At 38.1% G+C, this 15,456-nt stretch overlaps 1 protein-coding gene across 4 annotated transcripts in view; it reads right to left on the bottom strand.

The window, feature by feature from the left end:
- alg2 (ALG2 alpha-1,3/1,6-mannosyltransferase) overlaps positions 1 to 15,456 on the bottom strand; it is a 110,349-nt gene that overhangs the window by 20,659 nt on the left and 74,234 nt on the right. For 2 of the 4 annotated variants that reach the window (XM_055013753.1, XM_023284213.3), the window contains exon 3: positions 11,271 to 11,454. The exons of 1 other annotated variant lie outside the window; for it this stretch is intronic. The gene's annotated coding sequence lies outside the window, so the exon portion shown is untranslated. Of the gene's footprint in view, positions 1 to 5,416; positions 5,567 to 11,270; positions 11,455 to 15,456 lie in introns of those variants that run through there. One more of the 4 variants, XM_023284221.3, reaches the window with a different exon arrangement.

Genomic DNA, 15,456 nt, shown 5'->3' with positions numbered 1-15,456 from the left:
GTGTGATCCTGCCGAGAGGTGACAACTTGTTCACTGTAAAACAATCTGAGGCCGTATTCTGTCCTATGTACTGTATGTGGGTCAGCAGGGAGGCAGAGTTTGTGAATGTGTGTTCAGGTGCCAGCTGGATCTTTCTGCAGTCGTATCTTCGCTCAGACTGAAATAAGAGAGTGTGCAGCCTTCACTACCTCATGTTTCTGCTCTAATCCTCGCCGTGACTCACCTCGTGCTCCCAGCATGAAGCGTGAGGAAATAATAACCGCTTACTTTTCTATTTGGCTCCGATACATTTGATTAATTGTGCTCAGCAACTGCTCACATCAGATGACTTGTAATGAGTGAAAACTAAAGCTCTTTAAAGTTAGAAGTTCTATTAATTTCCACAGACACTTGATGCAGGGCCCCAACAGTAAACATTTATACATTCTGTACGTCATGTATATATGGAGATTTTTAAAGCACTGTCATGTCAGTTTCTTTTTATTTTATGATAAAATGAACCAAACTGAGAATATGGTGATGTAAACAAATAAATACTTAAAATGTATACATTATATAGAAGCTAAAATATTTCAGCTTCCATGATTATAATAAGAATTTAAATTTATTTTATTTTATTTTTGTTACTAGTTCTTTTCCTGTGTTTTTGAAGCACACAAAAATGAGAGAAAAATACTGTAGATTTACAGCTGAAAAAAATTAACTGTGATTAAGCTTTTTTTAATGACTCTTAAAATATATTTCCAATTTTAACATAAGGTTTCCCATTTATCTAATAGATATAACAGTTAAAATCAAGTTTAATATTGTAAATATATAGTGAGAAATAAAAGAAAACAAAGCATTATTTTATCCTAACTTGTTTCTTGAATGAGAGATATCTTGTATGATTACAGAAGTTTTCACAACAAAAATGTCAATAAATATATAATATAATTTCTAGAAGTCCTGCTAATCTATCAAAATATATACAGTATACATCCTGCATATTATGCATATATTGAGATTTATCATGTTAGCCTTCTTTTCCTTTATAAAAAAAATAAAACTCAAAATATGGTGAAAGAAAAAGAAATATTGGAAAAGATTTTATAAATGTTGAAACTATTCAATGTAGACAATTACAATCAAATTAAGTTTTAAAAATAAAACCCACTGTTTAAAAAATCTGTAATTTTTCAGAATTTTTCCTTGCTAGTGTACACATTTTTTCTATATTTTTTAATTATGCAAAAATTACAAAAAGACAGAATTTAAATGTCTAATGTAAAAGCAAAATAAAAATCTGTAACTGTAAATAAGCATGGACTTTTATTTTTTAAAGAAAATTGAAAATTTTGGCATAAAAAGACTGTTAAACATTTTCAATTGTAATGTCATAAATATTTCTTTTTTATTTAATAGACAGAACAGTTAATTTTAATAAAGTTATAATTAAAGTTTAATATCAAGTATAATAGTGTAAATATATAGTGATAACAGAAAAATAAACATTGGTTCTGTAATTTTACTTGAACGTGTTTGTTACAAGAGAGATGTATGAATATATATATATATATATATATATATATATATATATATATATATATATATATATATATATATATATATATATATATATATATATATATATATATATGAACTGGCAATCTGTCAAAATATATATGTATTATTTGTTAACAAATAAATGTCTGTCAGTCTATATCTACTACAGGTAATGCCATTGTTCTTACACCTGTAAATATCCTTTTCTTAATATTAAATGGCAAATTTAAAAAAAGAATAAAGAAACGTGCATGATCTCCTGTAAAAATTCCTCCATAAACTTCTTCTCTAAATTGGGCTTTTGAAGTTTCCTAAAGATCCCCTGAGTCCTTGAAGTTCTCTTAATTCTAAGAAGGCATTATCTCTAAAGTTATGTGCAGAGCCATAAATGATTACAGTCTTGTCTGTGATGTTATTTAAAACGTTCAATTACACAGAAAGAGCGTAAAAGGTCAAATGAACTAGAATTAGAGACGACTTCTCTTCAAACAGTCCATTATTTAACCATTTACAACTAGTTCTACTGTTTAAATTCATCCAAACTTGGGTCAAATTGGACCACAGTTTATCTCCACCAGCATCACAGCATCTTTGACTCACAAGCAACTCTTGAAATCTGCCTTTGAACAGAAAAAAGAAGTGTAGAACATTATCAAACAGTTGCAGCATCAGACAGAATCCAAACTGCCTCCAAAATAAGAGGAGTTGAGCTGCTGACTTGATGAAATATTTCAATCCTCTGGCATGTTTTTGCGATCATACTAACCTAAATAAAAAGCCGAGCTGCTGCTGCACAGATTCACAGTTTCTATGGTGAATCTTTGGGTCGAGCTCCAGATGAATCAGCACCATCAGAGCTGTCGACACATTTTTATTTACAGCTATTTATTCTGTACATTTTTTTCCAGGCATATCAAGTGCATTAATACAGAGAGTTGTCAGTTTTGCTGTTTAAATGCACTGCAGTGTATTTGGTTTTAGGCCTGTAGTTTATAACTGGGCTGCTGTGTTTTTGTCCTTTGGGGCTTCACGGAGCTTCAGATTTATTTAAAGCATTGTTTGATTTAATTTACCAAAAGTAAAAGAAAGTGTACAAGTACGTAAAGCAAAAATGAGAACACTCAGGCTTGTCCCAAGTGGATTCCGGCTGTTAAGATGTTTAATTTGTGACTTGTGACTCTGAAATGCCACCAAAACAATGGAGGTGAATGGAAGTGAGTCTGTGGTGCAACATTAAAGACAGAGCACCATTTCTATTGCTGAAATTGCCCTTATTTCTACTGCCTACTATCACATCTATAAGCCTAGACCTCCCTGGAAAAGAGCTTCAGATCCTTACGAATCCTAATTTAACTGGTCTTACTATTTATTATTATCCACTGATTAATAAGGAACACCAAAACCAAAAAAAGCTCCACATGAATTGTGCAAAAATAATAAACACAGTATCTGGTCAAGTCAATAAAAATGCCTCCATCAGCTGTATTTTTGGAAAATTAAAGTCATATTGCAATGGTTTAGATGGATGCCATCTCTGTATTCTCAGTCTGTTGCTGTCAGATCCTCACTGTGTCAATATTTACAATTATTTTATATGTTTTCCGAGAAATAACTTCAAGTTGCGGGCACTTGCATTGAATAGACAGAGCAAACTGCTGTCTAAAATCACACATAAATGCTCATAAATTGTGAAATTATTAGAGTGGAGGAGTGAAATAAGTTTAGGAGTTTGCATGTTCTGAAAATTTCACAGAAACTACCCACAAAGACCCACTCAAAGCTGCAGCTCTGTTGATTTTTTGTTGAAAAAAGCACTTCAACATTCTACTATATACTGCCGACTTGGAACAAAAAAGTCATTAAAACTATTAATGAATAAGATTCAGTAAGTTCGAAGGACAAATTCACAAAGAAATAAGCTACATATCAGAACAAAGAGGACATGAGTGGCAAAAAGGAAAGAAATGTTTAAAAAATATGAAAAGAATGAGACAAAAAGTTGTCTAAAAATAGAAAGACGAGTCAAATAGGAAAGGAAATTGAGATCTTAAAAAATATATCTCCAACTGTCGAAGTTAAAAGCACAAAGGAAAGAAGACAAATACACGAGGAGTTGAAAGAAATAGAGCAGAAAAGAGGTTTAAAGCAAAGATAAGAAGCAGCACAGGGTGCTGGAGAGAGATATGAATAACGACAGGAAGATGGAAACAAGTGGAGACAGTCGATGGTGGGAGAGAAGAAGAATTAACAGGTCTGCTGCGATATATGAGAAGAATTTAACAGAATGGAACAATGTGGAGGCTAAACCCAGAGATGAACGAAACTTTAAAGGAGCAGGAGAGGAAACCAAAGTGTTTTTGATGAGCAGGCAGAAAGTACGGGGTGAAGGATCAGCTGCAGCACAAACCAAAAATGAAACAACTGACAGAGAATAAAGGATGCCACATATTGTATGTATTATGTGGAAAGCTAGAGTGTAAAACCACTTTCAGGTTTGTGATTTGAGGAAGGATTTTTATGCATTTCAGCACGAATATCGGTTTGAAAATACCCTGAAAAGGCACAATCTTCAGCCAAATAAGTCGCATTCACTTTGCTTAACAATTTCACCTCTGTAACATTTGAGGTTATGTTTAAATTACAATATCTCAACATCTAATAAAGATAAAAACCTGAAAAAACATTTAAAACCAGAGAATTCTGCTCTACTTGGATAACACCTGTCTAGTAGTATTTTTTGTTTTTGTGGTACAACTTGTCAAATCTGTTCAATTAGTTATGAAAGTAAAACAAACAAAAAAAACTTTATGTTAATTTTTGTGAGCAAATACTTCATATTTTAATGCATTTTATACGTTTAGTTTTGTATTATTGTCTCAAGCAGCTACATGTGGTTCACAAAATATCACTAGTTTAATTTTGCATTATCAATTTTTTTGATGGTATGAGCTCAAAGATGGGACTTTACAGAAAATGTTCTATTATAATCATAATAAGAAACTATTTGGTCAATTTGTTAATATTGCAGATTCTGAATCAATGACGTGATGAGAATTAACAGTTTCTGAGATCTTGCTGTTCAACATCAAATGTCCATACACATGAAAACTTTACTGCAATGAAGGCAAATTATAGAGGCTCATTGCAAACACTGACTGAATTTCAGTTTGTAGTTCCCAGTTGTTTGCAGGACACTTTTTTCTTCGTCCTGCACACTCTCAAACATAAAAGCAAGATTTATTTGAATGTAGCGGTGTTCTGTTGTTAGTTTTCTTTGTATTTCTTGCCCTAATTATTGTGCTTGGATGTACTCCTCACATCACTAAATAATCCAAGGATGCCACTGATAATCTGTAAATGTTTAAACAAAGGTTGAATGAATGAACACATTTATTAAACAACTGTGGCATCAGACAGCAGCAGGATCCATGTAAGTGTCTCCAAAGAGAGAAAATTGGCTGCATTTACGCACCTTCAACAACAGAAATAAGTTCATCAGTGACCTGTAATTACAAATGAAACCCCGACATGGAGACAGGATGGATCAGGATCTAACTGCAGCAGGTCACACTGAGGACTTTTCCTCACCTCATCAGAGTCACAGTTTATCAGCTACAGGTAAATCAGTGGTTAGATAGCAGACAGTATCAGTACGAGAAATCATTAATAAATTATATTTTTTATTTGCTATTAGTCTGTTCATTAGCACAATATTATGTATTAATATTGATGTTCTGTCCTGTATAACATGTATTTTACCACATCTCCATCACTGTGGTTATGTCTAAATGACAGAATGTTGTCACTTTAACAGACTGATATAGCAGCAGTACTACATATCCCGTGTCCGAACAGGGTTAAGGTGTCAAACCTGAGTGTTTGCAGGTCGATACATGCCACAGTCTTTGCACTGGGAGGGGGGGTGATGAGGAGAATCCCGGCACAAAGGTCACCATCTTTTCAATACATCCGCTCCCATCAGCGTCGAGGCTATGTCAGGTCTGGTGATGCCCCGTGTGACTGCCATAAGCATGCAGAGCCAACTGGGCTATGATGTCACAAACATGAAGCCCCGCCCTGACTGGCAGCCTGCTGCAGAGCGGATCAGACTGGACCGGCAGGGACACACTGGCCTGGACTAATTTAAGGAACGAGGCAGGGCTGAGGGTGGTGAAACCGTCAGGCTGACTGTCTCAGGTGTCAGCCTTGTGCTTTCTAATATTAAAGACACTTGGCGTGTGTGTGCCCATGTGTTCATAGGAGTGTTGTTTATGTGTGGTGTATATTTTTAGGTAACTGTATTTTCCACTCCTTGTGCAGCACTCCAGGGGAGGGGGGGTTGTACAGTGAATCTGGGGATCACTTTGCTCTTATATAATACTGTTCCCCAATAAAATATGTACTCATGGTGTGACTTGATTGAGCTCATACCACATGGGTGCAAATTCCCCGAGCAACAAGTGCCTGGTTTGATAAGTTTCCCTGATCTCTTTACCCCATCTCCACTGTTACTATCAAAAAATGCCATCCATCCATCCATCCATGCATCCATTTTCTTTTGCATACCTGGTTTGCAGGTAACAAGGCAGCAGCTAAACACACACCAGGCATTTCTAACCACAGCACGATTTTCCATCTCTTACTGGGGGATCCCGAGGCATACCCAGGCCAGATGAGATATGTAATCCCTCCAGCAAGCTCAGGGTCTCCCCCAGGGTCAACTCTCAGCTGGACATGTCTGGGAAAACTTCCAAAGTAAGGCATGCAGGCGGCATCCTAATTAGACAACCTCAGTTGGCTCCCTTAGACCAGTGGTTCCCAACCTGGGGTCCGCGCCCCTCCAGGGGGGGCGCCAGAGATCTGAGGGGGGGCACGAAGCTTTGTCTGCTCTGAGGCTGTGATGTTATAAAAATAGATTTTTACATTCTGGATAAAATCAGAGTAACAGACTCACTGTGTCATCACAAGTCTACCTATAAAACATTTTTAAAACACATTTATTTGGTCTTTCTTCAAAAATCCTTTGCTACTTCGATGGCCACAACTCCTTGACCTTTCAACTTCTCTCCCCGCTTTCTTCAGGTTGGCTCCTAGTTCATCCAGATTCGTTAGTTTGTGTGCAGTTAGAAAATTACTAACGGAAACGGTCTCTGAAAAACGCAAAACGGGTGAAGATTCATCAGTACCTAAAAACTCTGGCTATACCTCGAGTTACCTTAAATTTGGTTTTATTAAAGGACAAGACAGAATTATGTTATTTGTGGTGAAATGCTCGCAAATGACAGCATGAAGCCAGCGAATTACGGCGACGTCAGGAAACGAAACACAGTTCGGTAAAGTCGGAAAGATATTCACAAATTCGGACTTCCGGCATCAATAACTCATTAAATATACCTTGTCTAAACATAAACGATGCCTCTTTCCCATCGTTGTGACGTAGACAATGTACTACAAGCCCAGTTTAATCAAAAGTATCTGTCTTTCGAGCTGCAGAAATAACATAGGTGTCTATGAGCAGCCGGCTGTGTGACGAGTGAACAGGGACCGTCTGCAAAATGCAAAACCGCTGCAAACAGCGAAGAGACACAAATATTCAACAAATTTACTGCAGCTGTAGACTCTCTCCTCCTCGTCATAGTACAACTCTTGGTTTGATATTACATTTTTTTCATAATTTTAAGGATTTTTTTTAGTAAAAAACAAAAAAATCAATAACTTAACGCTTATGCACTGTAGCGTCACCAAATTTACTGCAGCCATAAACTCTCTCCTCCTCGTCAGAGTACAACTCTTGGTTTGATATAAAATATTTTTTTATAATGTTAGGGAATTTTCTATTAGTAATACAATGCAATAACTTCCCTCTTATGTTTTGTAGTGTACTTATGGGGTGGTTTTGGTGGGAGTGGGGGGCGCTGGGGCTGGGGATGCAGCTTATAGGGGGGGGCTCCAAGCCAAACATGTTGGGAACCACTGCCTTAGACGTCCGGAGGGATGTCCTACCTCTCACCCTATCTCTGAGGCCACACTATGAACAGAACTCATTTTGACTGCTTACATCAACAATCATTGTTTTGGTCACTACCCAGAACTCACTGGAGCTGGAATGTAGATCCTCTCAGAAATCAAGAGCTTTGTCTTCCCACTCAGCTCCCTTTTCACCACATCAGCCTGTTAACACTGACATTACTGGTGATGTTACACCAATCCATGCGTCCATTGTCCCGTCACTCGTGGACAAGATCCTGAGATACCTAAACTCCTTCGCTAGACCTAACAATCTACTACTTTCCGGCAAAGAACCACGATCTTGGAGGTGCAATGCTGAAGGTCATGGTCTGATGAAGTCAACAGAACAACGTCATCTGCAACTGCAACTCAGAAGTTTCCCAACTGGACACCTTCTTCACTCCGGCTGCACTTTGAGATTTTATCAGTGAACAGCACAAGCAAGAGCAGAGACAAAAGGCAACCTTGGCGGAGTCCAGCACCCACTGGGAATATGTTCGATCTTGTGCCGAGAACACTACTGCAGATCTTGTGTTGGTTGTACAAGAACCAGGGGCACCCCATTTGCCCGTAGTACCTTCACAGGTTCCCCACAGTCATATACCTTCTCCAAGTCCACAAAACACATTTAGTCTGGATGGTCAAAATCCCATGACCCCTTCAGAAACTGTGCAAGATTAAAGAACCGGTCCAGTGCTCCAAGGCCAGGATGGAATCTGGACTGCTACCACTGACTTTGAGGATCAACATTCAGTTGGAGACTTCTTTCTAACATCCTGACATAAACTTTCCAGGGCAGGTTGAGCAATGTGATACCCTGATAAATGGCACCCTTTAGTTTACCTTTGAGAAAATGGAAGCCACCACCACAGTTGCCCTCTGTCCCCAACCTCCACACAACACTGACGAGGCATACGAGCCAAACTATGTCTTCAGAGACTTCTGCATCTCAGGGCAAATCTTGTCCACAACTGGGGACTCCTTTCTGTCTCTGACTCGCGCTTGAAATGTCAAAAAAGTACGACTGCAATGTCAAAGACATTATGGTTATGGGTGGGGCTTAATTCTCTGCATATAGCTGGAGAATTTTTCACATTCACTTAATGTTAGAGCCAAAACTAATGCTGCACTTCCTTACTTTAATGGAGCCAAATATTATTTTGTCCACATTTTTAGCAGAAAGATTTTATGACATAGTTGTGTGTGTAGCTGTGTAAGCATGGATATGTACATTTATGCTACGGATGCATGGATCAAGTGTGCTATATGTCATGTGTTTATGCCACCTCATTAATAAGTTACCAGCTTTTACAATATCTGTCTCTCTCTCTGTCTGAATCATACCAACAGACTTGTAGACTTAGCGTCTTTTTCTTTGGTTTATGATTTCACAAGATATCTTCCATGTGATGAACACCAGAGTTGTGGTGCAGACAATGAAGAAAGCCGTCACATACGGTGAGAGCAGCCTTCAGTCGCACGTCTGCTGGACAAGCATGGAACATGACACTCTCATATGAAGTAATGAATAACATCACTCGCTGCTGACTGCTGCTTTGAATTATTAATGATTTAACATCATCTACCTCAGCTGCTCTGCTTACCATTCAGATAAATGCTTTCATAAAGGTTTGTACAGAGAACAGTCTCCTAATTTCATCTCACTTTAGACCTGCCATAATCAATATTTCTGTGCACTTGGGAGCAGACAGAACAGTATATTATCACCAAATGAAGTTGTCATAATGAGCACACACTGAACACCCACAACAATCAAACCAGTTACAGGCGATCTTCTTATTATGATGCATTGTTCTGTTTCGAAACATTGTGTCCTGCATTCATGTGGATGTTACTCTGATATATATCAGCCACGTAAAAACTAGGAACATCTCAACGAACTTGACAAAGAGCCCAAGGTGTTCTGCAAATTCCCCACCTCCCAGTCTGATTGGGCATCTGGGGATGTATTGATCTATGGAGGTCCCACCCAACAGCCAATGGAACCCAAAGCATTTTCCCCCAACGTCCAAGTACCAGACACCATAAGTCACCAATGACACAAGGAAAATCTAAACACTATTAGGAAATTAGTTTTAAAGTTTTGGCTAATTAGAGTTTATGGATACTGCCAAACTGTTGTCAATTTATGAATTTAATATCTACACTAATTTGTTTTCTTTGGTCTGAGCATTAGATTGTATATAAAAGATGGATGCAGCAACCATGATGCCACTCACTGGTTTGTGGACTAACATTGTATAGTCTTACGTTTGCAATCCAGCCACTGTCATCTTGTTTTTTAGGTGTGGATGTAACTGGAGAAGCAGAAGACACTACGCATGGTGCTGATATGATAGAGACCTCTCAAACACCCTAAAACACGCCCAGCTTTACCATCTATTGTACCCTAAATGTGACCATAACTTGCAAAATGAGCATCATGCTTTATTCAAAAAGTATTGAAACTAGTGATAGACACCATAAACTCATTAGAAAAATTCTTTACTGAGGTAACAGATCAAGTGATAAGTAGGGTCCTTTCACCTAGACTTCTATATAATCTGACTTTTTTTTTTTGCAACCAGAGAAGTCGCCCCCTGCCGGTTGATAAACAGAATGCAGGTTTAAGACACCTGTGTGTTAGCTTCACTTTTCAGGTCCACAGGCTACATCCATCCTTAATATACAGTCTATGACCCACACCAACTCTTGAGACCGGTTCTTCAGTTGCTAAATACTCCACTGCATGCACCAGCTTGTAACTAATGCAATCTGTCTGTCATTTAGTGCTGAGCAAGTCGCCTTAAGTGAGTTTTGTTGAAAACAGCTGAGAGCAGTGAGAGTGAACCCTGTGACCCCGATGATAACTCCTCATATCTTTCCTCACTTGCATGTTTCAGTGTGAAGTTCTTTGTTATGCAAACAACACTCTGTGGTCACATTACATACATTTTGGCCTCATCATAACAGTGGCTCCTGACTGTGGCTGTGTGATTTGCATATAGTATATGCTTCTCCTCAGGTACATTCATTCCTTTCTTAACAGGTCTGTCAGGGCAGGTTATTACAAGTGTTAAATGTCTGTGAGTGCACGTGACAGTGGCAGGTGAAGGTGCTTTATGCAATCTTACAGGTACTGTGTGTAAAAACGTGACGTGATTTGTGTGTATCACTCTTTTTTTCATCTCAAATGTCTGAACAGATAATAAGATCATTTTCCCAGCCTGTGGAGTCTAAAAGATTTGGGACATATTAGCCCTTTTCAGACATTAGATATGTAACATTGCTGGCTTCATCAGGCTGTTATATTGATGCCATTATGTTCATCAGACGAAGGTCACTTTCTTATTAATGTTCCTCACAACTTCATTCACACAAACTCACCAAAGTGCCAGAGAAAGATGCACAAGATATTCGACATTTACGCAAGATTAGACAAAGCACCTAGTGAAGTATCTTGCACAAAAATACAATAATAAACAAAAGACTAAATCTAAACTAATAGCAGCTTATTAAAGTGCCCAAATGACTAACAACTACTGTGACTAGCCGTTAGATCCTGATCGATCTTGTCTCCATGTAATTTATATTTAAAACTAACTAATGAAATTACTGCCGCTTGATGTTGCAGATATTTCTTAAACTCAGAGGAAAGAGTCATAAAAACAGCTGGAAGCAACAAAGTAAAACAGTGACTGTGTGTGACAGCTCACCTGTAGGATGTGAAAAAAAGTCAGTGTGACTTGTGTTGGCTTCTCGCCATGTCAGTTGGGATAAAGTGCAGCCCTCTACAGGTCGGGATCAGGTATAGTAGATAGATTCATAGTGCAGAATGTTCAGGCAAATACAAGTGTGCCTGCAGTCAGGACAAACACAGGGTCAACATCAGTAGGGTGCCTAAGTGAAGGACAGAAAAGGGAGAAAAAAATATAACATTAAACTCAAACTATAATCTCATATGGCCAAATCCATCTCCACACTATGTTTGCCTGCTCAGAAAGTTAAGCATACTCTACAGTCTGAAATATAGTTCACTATTATAACAGCGTAACTGAGTAAGACTCTTGGATTAAAAGTGAAACGTCCAGTTGTCAGAGAGGAACTTCAGTTACCACATCTATTAATGTGGTGCCAGTCAGTCACATTCAGTCTGGTGTATATGGCAGCTGTTCTAACATTTAATAGCTACACTGGTTACATGTTGCAAATACCTGTAATTCAATTCTGCGTAGTCAAAAAGAGCATTTCAGGTATCCACAACGTCATTCTTCCAAGACAAAATGACGTCACTTTTACTATTCATGTGTTTATTATCACAGAAATCTACAATCCAGCTGCAGAACCTTGACTAGCTGTAATTCTAATTTAAGATCTCTTCAATTCCCCTTAATCATAAACAAAAAATAACAAGGAATTGATCAAGAAGCTGCAGCTGATCCAGAACAATGCTGCCAGAGTCCTAGCTAACACCAGGAAACTGGACCATATTACACCAGTCCTCAAATCACCATACTGGTTTCCTGTTAGTCAAAGGATAGAGTTCAAATTCTTACTCCTGATCTACAAACCACTGAATGGTCTTGGACCAAAACACATCCTGGACTTATTAGCTCCATATGAAGCGTACTGAACCCTCAGGTCATCAGGGACAGGTTTGCTGTGTGTTCCCACAATCAGAACCAAAAATAGTGAAGCAGCATTCAGCTATTATGCTCCTCACCTGTGGAACAAACTTCCTGAACACCTGAGTTCTACTCAAACTGTCAGCTCATTTAAATCAGGTCTGAAAACCACATTGTTTACTACAGCTTTTTCTTAGATCCTCAATTTGTTTTCTTGTCTTTTAATGTAATTTTATGATCTTAATGTCTACTTTTATGTTCTATTTTTATGATTTTAATGTATGTCTACCTTTAAATCATTTTTCTGAATGTATTTCTTTGCCTTTGTAAAGCACTTTGAATTGCCTTGTATATGAATTGTGCTATACAAAAAACTTGTCTTGCCTTGCCTTTCTTCAGCACATCTACATTTTCCTCATTAGATTCTTAAATTAAGTTTGAACTGGTCAGAATGACGTTGTAGAATCTCAAACTGGAATTGTGTCTAGTCAAGATGTAATTACAGATATCTTCATTTAGAATTGTGACATTGCAGACATCTGTAGTAGCGTCAGAAGCTACGGCAACTTGCTCTTCAAACATACTATGACACTGCAAGCGTAATCACATATCACAGCTGTTTCACCGCCATGTCAGAGCAGCCTGAGGCCGAAGTTTTAAGACATTTCCTCCACAATTCTTCTCCAGAAACTCCTCGCTGATGAACTCTTTTGATTTCACGGCATTTTCTAACAATCTCAGCAGCTGCCATTATATCTGCTAAAACTGTTTAAATGCTTTGATGGACCAACATCCAATTAGGGGTCTTGCATGAGCAGCGTCATGCACAATGATTCAAACTAGTCATGATGATGTTTGAGCTATTATTCTGACTAAACTGAATCACAGATGATCTCTAACTGTAGTTTTGACGGGTCTGAATGATGTTATAGACATCTAGAATATCTGGAATCTGGAAACTACGCGTGTCGATACCTGTAATTTTAATTCTAGATAGTCAAACTCAGACATCGCCAAACCCCCAGGTCTGTTTATGTAGTCCAACACTGTTCGCATTACTCCTAACTTGCACCAGTTTTATTAATAACAAAGGAATTCAGGATGTTACATGTGTGAGACTTGGTTTGAGAATTAGCTTTTCATTCAGAGCCTCTGCCAGCGTCAGATAGAAACCACAGCGAACAGAGCTTTGTTTGTGGGCGATTCTCATGATTCTGCAGCACTTGCGTAATTTTACATATCACAGAGGTCCCTCCAGTGTTTCTTCCACTTCGTCGTGGGCCTACGGTAAGACGGACCCACGTGGATGAGAGGAATGTTTGTGTAACCTCCATTCAGACTGTACTTTTATTCATAATTCTGCAGACGATGTTGTCGGCAGCCTTCCAGAGACACTCTATTTGTGCGACCCGGAAGGCAGCAGCTACAGACTTGACACACTGCCCTGACTTATACACTGGCCTGACTTATACTCTGTGGATTATGTGAGCTTGTCTTTCTGCTTACGAGGTGCAGGGATTTGCGTACTAGTCCGGCGTGCAGTTTTACAGTGAAAGTGTACGTGCAGTCCTATACGCTCTTGAGATGCCATCATTATCTGATCAGTGCTGCTGCTCTCCCAGCTGCTGTAGGTCTGAGCTGGGAGTTTCCTCCAGAATGCTCAATTGTAAATCAGGATAAGTATTTGGGGGGCTTACAGATATTTGAGCAGAGACATGTCAAAGCTGCAGGTCAGAGAGGAGATAATAACATAATGACAGGTTGGTCTTCCAGTCATAATTCTCCGGTAGCTGCAGGGTGAGGTGTGTATCCAATGAGGGGTGGTGAAGCAGGAAAAAAGCTGATAGGAGCAGCTTCTTCCTCAGTGTTTACCTGCTCTCTCTTAAGCCCTGTTACCTTCTTTTTTCTTGGTTTTTTTTACTGCTTCCTGCAGTCCTCTGGATGAAATATTCACATTATACTCCTGTGAATCTCAGTAAAACACTTTAACAAAAGAAAAAGTCCTGCTTCTGTAAGTCTGTAAGTCTCAGAAATATCTACTTAATTATCAAGTAATGCAGAAAAAAACTTAATGTGACTGATATATTATTGTATCTGATAATACTCCTGGTAAAGAACAGAACAGAGCAATGGTGGAAAGTATATTAAGTACATTTACTTAAGAACAATTTTCGTGTATTTCCATTTTATACTACTTTATACTTACTACTGCTTTTTCTAAGCGAAATATTACACTTTCTGCTCCAGCACACTTATATAACAGCTTTTTAAAGATTAATATTTTGTACAATGATTAATATAACAAGCTTTTAAAATTTCAGATGTCCTCTTAAGACCATTCATTTACTTTCTCTGTACTAGACATTTGTTCTTGATCTATGTGTTTTAATTCATTTGATCTACTGAAATTAAGACAGATTAAGTAGCTTATTTCTCATCTCAACAGCTTTCAGAAATACATTTTTGCTGAACGGTTTCCATTATAAAAGAGCCGGTTTGAAATACAGGAGCACATGGCCTCCGAGAGATGCGTTCGTCCAATCAGGTGCAACCAGTGTTGTTTGATTTTTTTATGATGCATAAATGCATAACTGGAGTTAGTTTCCCCATCCCATAAGGGTCTCAGAGGTTATATGATAAATTTTAGAAGTCATGAATCAATTAGTGTGGTAGGATAGAAAGAAAATGATGCTTTGCTGCACCATTTTGCATTTACTTTTGGATTTTTTTCCCTAATATTTCCTTGTTTTGGGTAATTTTGCATATTTTAGCATCATATAATTATTAAAATAAAACTGTGTGGGAGGTTTAGAGGGGAAATTTTATCTTCGGGGAGTTTGCTACAACTCAAAGATTTCATAGAAAGCATATTCTGACAGACCAGATGTAGATGATGGGTATAAACCTGCCATTTCTGTCATGCAGCTTTCGCCTCCCTTTAGGCTATCTGCATGTTGCTGCTTTTTTAAAACCCCTTTTTTGCTGCAGGAAACAACCTCAGAGCAGCAACCCACACGCTGAAAATGGCAAAATTTGCAAAAGCTTCCTTGATCACATCACTGTATACACATGTAACAACAAAACACAAAACTATTTTGGAGGGAACCATTGCTGCATTCTGCACCACTCAAGATTATTCTAACTTGTTTAAAGAAATGAAAACAATCCACAGCTTTTTCTGAAAACGAATGATAATGAGGTGCAGCAGACCATTCTCCAGCACCAACACAGTGCTGTGGAGGAAGTTCTGAATATGCAAGACAAATATTGCAGAAGC

The sequence above is a fragment of the Amphiprion ocellaris genome, chromosome 9, assembly GCF_022539595.1.
Source record: "Amphiprion ocellaris isolate individual 3 ecotype Okinawa chromosome 9, ASM2253959v1, whole genome shotgun sequence".
Lineage (NCBI taxonomy): Eukaryota > Metazoa > Chordata > Actinopteri > Pomacentridae > Amphiprion > Amphiprion ocellaris.
The sequence above is the reverse complement of the archived record's forward strand: the minus strand, read 5'-3'. Positions and strand labels throughout refer to the sequence as shown.